Source organism: Rattus norvegicus, chromosome 13 (assembly GCF_036323735.1).
Source record: "Rattus norvegicus strain BN/NHsdMcwi chromosome 13, GRCr8, whole genome shotgun sequence".
Taxonomy (NCBI): domain Eukaryota; kingdom Metazoa; phylum Chordata; class Mammalia; order Rodentia; family Muridae; genus Rattus; species Rattus norvegicus.
This window is the reverse complement of record NC_086031.1, coordinates 68,767,610-68,774,199: the sequence shown is the minus strand read 5'-3', so window position 1 is coordinate 68,774,199 and position 6,590 is coordinate 68,767,610. Positions and strand designations below refer to the sequence as shown.

Genomic DNA, 6,590 nt, shown 5'->3' with positions numbered 1-6,590 from the left:
ATATTTATTTACATTCAACCAAAGCTAATTAATTATTTTTCAGAGAAATATGTCCCCTGCCCTCATGGAGGAAGCTAATATGCTTCCAGAATTTTTTCTTGACTCACAAGACTCACTCCAGTAACCATTAAATACCACTTCCTCTTACCTTCCTCTCACTTAAGATAGAGAACAGCCCCGTGAAATCCGCATCTGAAAGAGATACCTGTGTTCATTACAGCATCATTCACCATAACTGATATAAAAGTGATAGAAGTGTCCACTAACAGATGAATGGGCAGGGCTAAAATGAGATAAATCGTCACAGTGTAATACCGTTTTTATAATTTGAGATGTTGCAAATGTTATTGTTCTAAGTGAAAGAAGCCAAGCCTGGAGACAATTATCCCATGACCTCACTAATAAACAAAATTAAAAATGCTGAGCTTTGAACTTACAGAAGTGAGGAATAGAGGGAAGGTTACAAGATATTAGGGAAGAAATGTTGGCCGAAGATCACAAAGTTTCAGATCAGCATAATGATTAAGTTCTAAAATATCTACTATGGAGCATGGCGAGGATTGGATGTGTGAGAACTAACTTGGTGTTCTCTCCACAATGAAATAACAAGTGCATGTGTCATATAACTCGATTTAGTCAGATATTCTCACACCGTATATCATAAGCATATAAACCTTTGTCAAGGTAACCCCGTGCGGTGTCCCTCCCTTTCCCAGTCTGCATGGTTCTGGACCAGAGCATCTTCCGCAGCCTGACCTTCACCATGAGGGTCTTGGCCTTCATCGATATCAGCAAGGAAGGCCTTGCTGCTCAACTTCACGCTTATCTGAAATCAAAAGGAGCTGAGATCTCAGAAGAGAACTCGGAAGGTGGGCTTCATGTAGACTTAGCTCAGATTGGTGAAGCCTGTGATGTGTGTCTGAAGGAAGATGATAAAGACGTTGAAAGTGTAATGCACAGTGCGGTATGCCTCCTGTTGATCCTGGAACCAGACAAGCAAGAAGCATTGATTAAAAGTCTGTGTGGAAGGGAAGGTCAGGTTTGGGGAAGGCCCATCTCTGAGACTGCGATTGCTCAGCAACCTTTTCCATGGGATGAACAAAAACAACTCTTGTAAAGTTACATGCGTACTGCAGCCTCATCAACATGGCAGCATCATGTGGGGCCATCTAGTACATCCCAACAGAACTGGATCAAGTGAGAACATGGGACCACTGAAAAGAAGCACACCCTCGGGCTGGGGATTTAGCTCAGTGGTAGAGCGCTTACCTAGGAAGCGTAAGGCCCTGGGTTCGGTCCCCAGCTCCGAAAAAAAGAACTAAAAAAAAAAAAAAAAGAAGCATACCCTCTTAAGACTACTCTACGGAGGTGCTCGTGTATTGTAAGAAAAATGGTGCTGCATCAAAGGTCATGGTGGAATTGCTTGGGAGTTACACAGAAGATGGTGCTTCCCAGGCTCAAGTTCATGCCCACAGGTGGATTGTGCAGGCATTGATGGATCCAAATGCCTTTCTTTTTGACCATCTTCTTACTCTAAAGCCAGTCAAATTTTTGGAAGGCGAGTTTGTCCGTGATTTATTAGCCATTTTTGTGAGTATTAAATTGGCAATGTGTGTCAAGTTCTATCAGAAAAACAAAGACTGCATAGATTCACTTGGCTTCTTTTTTTGTTTTTTTTAACCTTTTCAGACATGACTGATTTATTTGACGAATTCAAATTTCACTTGTCAAAGTATATTGAGGGGCAGGGTTTGGGTTAATTATTTCATTAGAAGCAATCACTTTTTTTTTTTACAGTTAATTGACATGGGGTAGTATCTAGAGGAAAGGCAAAACTCTAAAAAATGACAGCAAAAAACGACGTCATGTGTGTGGGTGATAATTACAAATATCAGCAAAGGAAACAACTAGCTTATACTACTGAGGCGTGATGCATGCTAACACTAGTAGTGACCCTTTAGTTCAACTCAACCCACAGTCTGGACTGAGTTGGTGCAAGACACTAAGTACTAGGGATATGGTGAAAACACATGAACAATCAGACATCCTCCATCTCCTTAGCAAGTACACTAATAGCATTTATAAAAGTGGTATCGTGAGGCATAAAGCACTCTTCTAAGGCCATGGATGAGCAAAATATGGCAAAAATGAGACTCCTCACCTTTATGGGAATGGCAGCAGAAAACGAAGAGATTTCTTTTGATACAATGCGGTAAGAGCTACAGATCGGAGCAGATGATGTTGAAGCATTTGTTATTGATGCTCTAAGAACTAAAATGGTCTCCTGCAAAATCGATCAGACCCAAAGAAAAGGAGTTGTCAGTCACAGCACATGTCGGGCATTTGGAAAACAGCAGTGGCAACAACCCTATAACACTCTTAATGCCTGGAAACAGAACTTAAACCAAGTGAAAAATAGCCCAAGTTCTAAGTCATAGTAAAACATTATCAATTAAAGAAAAAAATTTGACAATTGTTGCTTAATAAAGCTGGGGGGGATTAACAACACATCAACAACCCTGTAGCTCTTTATGACCTTTAGCCAGGATTAAGTCCCTTGGAAACCATCATTCATGGGCTTCTGCCAACCCGGGCCATCTTTATTTGCGTGGCCATTCTCCACAAAGTGAAGAAGCCAATGTTGCTTCCTTTTGGATAAATGACTGGGCCAACCAAAAGGGTGGAGCTCAAATACAATCATAGGCTCAGAAGGAATCTACAAACTGTCTCATTTGCTCTACTTTCTCTAAGCTCAATCCCGTTTCTGTCAATCACATCTAAGGAGTGTTATGTGCTGTGTCTTGAGCTGCTCACACAGCTAGAGCTCGTTTATCTAGCACTTCCTAGGTACTAGGACATAAATTAACTGTCACAGTGACCCTTTGGGAGGGTACAATTACCACCTCAATCTCCATTCTGTGAGTGGCAAATTGAAGAGCAGGATGCTGAGGTGACTTTCTCATGGTCACAGAACCCAGGGTTGTAGGATTCAGAAGCCATCAAGCCTTTATCATGTGACGCAGATCCCTGATTTTGGCAGGATGACAAAGAAGCTCAAGACTAGCTGTGCAGGGAGGCAGGACTCTAGCTCATTTGAACAGGCTTTGGGAAGACTTCTATACTCTTCTTTTTGAACTATAACCTGTCAACCTAAAAGCATTTGGGTCTTTGTGATTAACATAATATTTCCAGACCAAAGGAGTCTCACTAAATCCCTGATTCTTGCTTTGTAGAGGGAACATGAATGGATGTTTGAAAAGTTCTGGGAGGAGGAAGCAAGAATGCCCATTCCCTCATTTATTCTCGTTGTCCCTTAGTAATCATGTAAGCAGTCTAGAGCAGACAGTACACGAAGTATCACGCTGGGAAGGGATAGATCCTATTCTCAGTGTGGAGTTCTGACAGTTACCACCCACCTTCATGGAGGTCCTGGTTGTTGCCAAATTCCACTTCCTGGTGTGTCAGCAGTTAGTCCTGTCCCTGGGATGTTTCTGAGAGCTGCTTCCCTAATGGGTGGAGCATGGTTCTCTTGAGGTGGGGATCTGAACAATCATTCAGGAAAGAACCAGTCTCCCCTTTCCTGCTCTCCTCCACCCTCCTCTGTATGCTGTAAGGAAATGATGAAATAATGGACCGGGTCTCACCCCAGGGACCCTTAGCAAATTGTTCCTCCACACCCCTCTTGCTTTCTAGTGGGAAAAAACAGGCAGGGCGGACATCTTGGACAATTTGAACACAGAATTGAGTTCAGTTCTATAAAACAGGCTCTAAGTTTGTATTATAAACAGTGGTATTATGACACAGAGATTAGAGCCAAAGAAACATGAACTGCTTGTTCCTAAAAGTCTTGGAACGTGAGCTAACATGAACGCTTGAGTGGTTGGGCTTCCATAAGCACACTTGGAGAGGGAGAAGTCCAGGAAAGCTGAGCCTTGTCTTAGGTCTCACGCATAGTAGGCATGCTTCACAGAGAGACTGACATCTGTCCTACTTGGTCACGAACGATAGTCACACAGTACCCCTGCATTCAGAATAGTGCTCGGTGTGGAGAAAGCATTCCAAATTATTATGAACGAAAGAATAAAACGATGCTGAGATCTTTGCATTGCAAGCGACTGGGTCTCGCTATCTAAATCTGGAGTCTGAAAAGGCCTTTTCACTGATTTTTCAGGAGGAATTATTTAACAATCCTTAATGCATAATTGAATAAATGAGAATTGGCTCTATTAAGAAACACGCAGACTGCCCCTAAAAGTATTGCAAGTGCGGCCGCTGTGTCCCACATGCATCAGCAGGCAGCAGAGAGGAAAGAGGTCATGTCTATGATCAGGGTTCTGACCAATGAATACATGAATGATTAGTAGCCTAACCCTCCTTGAAAAGGGGGAACCTGAGACACGCACCAGTCCATGCCAGGGTGCTCAGATAGGGAGCTAGCCTGAGACAACCAACAGTGGGGATAGCATTGGATAGGAATGCCAGAACATGCCCAGGATGACCCCAGACACTCAGAGATCCCAGAGACACTTATTGAAGCCGGTAAGTGGTGGAGAAATGGAAGAGAAAGAGAAGCAGAAGCATGTGGGCTCAATGAAGACAGGCAGAACTGGAGACCTGAGGGTAGTGAGGGATACCCTGATGTGAGTAGCCAGTGATGTCACCTGGGACCACGGTGGGGTCCTGGCCCGTGCTGCCCCTGAGGGCCATGTCTGGGTCTGTGGCCCTGAGCATCAGAGATTTGTTACCACCAAAGCTAGGCAGAAGTCCCTGGTCTGGGCTACCACCTGGAAACATGTTGATGTCTGAGGGCTGTACAGAACTGACCCCACCCCTCATCTGGGAATCATGGGAGAACTTGCCTTGGGGGCTCAAGAGAAGGAGAGCTGACCCCTGCACCTTGCCAACTGCAGGACTAGGAGAGTGCCTGCACATTTTCAGAGTTGCAAGTGAGCCGGCCCCTGAGGATAACACCGTGGGAGACATGGCCCTACCCCTTGTTTCCCAAACAGTGATGTGGATAAGAGAGATGTATTCTTCTCCTCCCTTGCCCCTCACTGCCCCTCAGGACCTAGTTCTGGGGTCATGAGAACTGTCTCTGTCCCTCACCTGCTGTAGCACTCAGTGGAGCTGGCCCTGGATATAATGGGTTTCCAGTAATTTGGCCCTGAGGACATGAATGTGGGAGCTGGCCCTGCCCCTTGTCTGCTACCTGATGGCTCTGGTGAGGAAGAGATCCCCTCTTCTCCCTTCTGCCCTTGCCACAAATGGCTGGCAGGAGAGCTGGCCCCAAGGTCATCAGAGCAGGAAAGCTGCCCCCACCCTTCACCTGCTGCAGCACTTGGGAGAGCACTCCGTGCCTGACCTGGGCAGCATAGAGCTGACCCTAAGCTGACTGTAGCTTCCATAAAGAGATTTTTTTTTCTCCCTTGGGAGGGGGAGGTTACAAGGGTGAAAGGTGGGTATGAGGGGAAAGGGAGAGGAATGGGATTATGTGCATCGTACGAAATTCACAAAGAAACAATAAAAAGTTTAAAAAAAATCCACTCAAGCTTTGTCTGAAATCTAGCCCAATCAGAGGGCAGGTACTTGTCCCCAGAACAGTTAAACTATTTTTTGAGAAGGGCTTGTTAAAGCACATTCCAGCACATTCCCGGTCCTCGCTTGCTTCGAAGCTGTCTTTGGTGTATACAACTGCACCATATTTTATTTTACTTCGCTCTGTTTTGCTTCATAGAAGCTGCGGCAACGTTGTGTGGTGCGAGTTTACTGGCATAATTCTTCCAAAGGTGGGTCAGATGATTACATGCATGTTTGTGACATGAAGTATGCGTTAGTTGTTTTCCTTGTGGCTGTGACGACATGCCTAACAGGAACAGCTCAAGAGAGGAGTAGTCTCAAGAGAAACGGCCATTGTGGTAGAAAGGTATGGAGTGGGAGTGGCTCAGTTCACACCGGCAGAAAGAGGAGGTGGCTCACCAGGAAGCAAAGAGCTCGGTTAGAAGCAGAACTAAATCTACCTGTGTCATCCCCAACCCCCAGGAATAGATTTGCTTCTGACGGTGAGGCCACAATCGTCAAAGATCCCATAGCCTCCTATGGATCCTAAGCACAGCACCAAATGTTGAAACACTAGAGCCTGTAGTGGACATTACAGATTCAAACCACAAGGTGATCTATAGTAAGAGAGCTAAGATCTAAAATAAATCGCTTATATAGAGTACTTTTGTAGACACAGCATAATGTAAACAAAGCTTTGTTTATGCCCTAGGAACAAACGTTATGTAACTCGCCTCATTGTCCCGAAGAACCACTGAACGGCAGTACCAAGCAGTGTGCCAGGAACGACCCCTTCCAGTATCTACCTCAGAGACCCATGGGTCAGTTCCAGATGTCTGACATAGGACAGGTATCGCAATAGAGCGAGCAAAGGAAGGAGACGGATTTCCTCCTGTCTTTGCTCCATCTCTGCCCCTCCCCCTCGCCCCCTAACAAACAGGTAGTATTGTCTAATCTTCAACGTGATACCAGTCACCTGTCAAAGAAAATCAGAGGCCAAGTTTTGCTTTGAACAGGAGCTGTGTCTCTGAGTG

The 6,590-nt window shown here is 45.0% G+C and overlaps 1 long non-coding RNA gene, 1 other non-coding gene and 1 pseudogene across 2 annotated transcripts; 2 read left to right on the top strand and 1 right to left on the bottom strand.

Moving 5' to 3' along the window:
* The first annotated feature begins 721 nt into the window (after positions 1 to 721).
* Eif3m-ps1 (eukaryotic translation initiation factor 3, subunit M, pseudogene 1) lies at positions 722 to 2,510 on the top strand (annotated as a pseudogene).
* On the bottom strand, positions 862 to 3,829 carry LOC120096284 (uncharacterized). The gene is made up of 3 exons (XR_005492554.2): positions 3,417 to 3,829; positions 2,162 to 2,284; positions 862 to 982 (listed from the first exon to the last, which is right to left on the bottom strand). It is a non-coding gene; the product is annotated as an uncharacterized LOC120096284 (long non-coding RNA).
* Positions 3,830 to 4,241: 412 nt separating this feature from the next.
* LOC120096399 (small nucleolar RNA SNORA17) lies at positions 4,242 to 4,373 on the top strand. The gene has a single exon (XR_005492828.1). It is a non-coding gene; the product is annotated as a small nucleolar RNA SNORA17 (small nucleolar RNA).
* The last annotated feature ends 2,217 nt before the right edge of the window (positions 4,374 to 6,590 follow it).